Below are 1,701 nucleotides of genomic sequence, written 5' to 3'. Positions count from 1 at the left end.
TTTCCCTGCCCTTATGCTGCGCACATCAAAGAATCTCTTGCAGCTGTTAGTTGTTAAATGAGCAGTGGGCTTTTCTGTAAAGCAAAAGGCCAGGCAGGAGCAAAAGCAGCAGCCAGACAGGAGGGAAGCACCAGGGCTCTCGCCTTGGGTGGCAGCCCATGAGGAGGGGTGTGCAGGAGCTGTAGGCTCAAGACAGCCACTCGTCAAAGAGCTTCCCAGAAAACCTCTGCACAAGGGTTTCTAGGAGCTGCCTGTGATCTGAGACCTGGGGAAGGATAAGTCCAAGGCTGTGTTGTTTTTAAACACAGTCAGTTCATTGCCTGGCAAGGCAGGGTTACGCATGCAGGAAGGAGGTTGTGTTTCAATTCTCAGCATTAAAGACTGTAGGGCCTGATTTCTACTTTCTCTATTTCTGTCTGGGCTAGGCTGACGTGGGACAGATGAAGGTCAGCAAACTTTATACTGTTTATAACTTTGGTCTAATGTGTGGTCTGCATCCTATGGCCCCGTATGAAAGCAAAGATGGGCAGCAATAGAGAACAGCCGTAAGGGCAGACTGCAGGCCAGCACCTCCCTGCCCGCCCACTGTGTGAGATTTACCAGGCCTATGATGACTTCTTTAAATACTCAATCCTTACAGAAGCATCTTCACTCACTTTATACCTTTTGGTACCATCAGAGAGACATGCAGAAGCCATTGAAGTTCGGTACTTGAGCATGGGGAAGTAATTTAGGAGATGTCTGACTGTGGGCAGCAGAACTGACAGAGCTGACTCAGCCATCGCATCTACAGCCCAGCATAGCAATTTAAATGTCTGTAGATTTCAGTTAAATTTAATACATTGAAGCAGCTAATGTAGGTTTCTTAGGCAATTACCAAGACTGTCTACCTATGAACACTTTCCTGCTTAGTTCTCTATTTGCTATAGGGTATGAGACCACATATCCCACTTTATGCCCACTAAGGACGTTTAGGAACAAGTTGCAAGCTATTGGGAGTTCATGTCAGTAAAGTAGCTACAGGCTATTTATGGACAGCAGTGCCTCTAAAGAATATTAATTAAGGGGGAGGACTCTATCATAACATCAAAATTTTGAGTAGAACTGTACCTTTTCACCGGATTGCTGTCGCACTAGAGGCACATCAGGACGTGAAGAGCGCCCTCTGGTGGCAGCACCGCGTAGGAGCAGAGCCAGGTGGGCTGTTTTTCACCAGGTCACCATTGTCAGCTTCTGAAAATGAAATACGTTAAGGTGACAAAAGTGCTCTTCTATCACCAAATCCGAGGTTGGCAGGGCCTTTGCTCGCTAGGGTAGCCAAGTGATCAACAGCTTATGGCTCTCCATTTTACAAAGTGATCATTTATTCTAGTGACATTTACTGTTTCAGTTTACCATGGCCAGCAGCATAGTGGAAGCAGTAAGAGACACTGATCTAATTGTCTTGCCAAGCTCATTAAGGAGTCTGTTACCCGTGTTTCCAGCTGGGTGTCTTCACTGGGCAGCCTGAATGTGCTCCAAGCTGCATGAGAAGCCAGTTTCCCTGGGGACCACTGCCACGCCAACAGAACAGCATCACATTGCTGGCTCCAGACATTTATGCCATTCGCTTCTGCATAGGCTAGAAACTTACTCCTGGAGCACAGGTTCAGCCCAGTTTGTACGGGTGGGCCAGAGGACGTTGCATACATTGACTGGAGC

This window comes from Mesitornis unicolor, unplaced genomic scaffold (assembly GCF_000695765.1).
Source record: "Mesitornis unicolor isolate BGI_N332 unplaced genomic scaffold, ASM69576v1 scaffold5752, whole genome shotgun sequence".
In the NCBI taxonomy this organism is placed as follows: domain Eukaryota; kingdom Metazoa; phylum Chordata; class Aves; order Mesitornithiformes; family Mesitornithidae; genus Mesitornis; species Mesitornis unicolor.
This window is presented reverse-complemented; position numbering follows the sequence as displayed.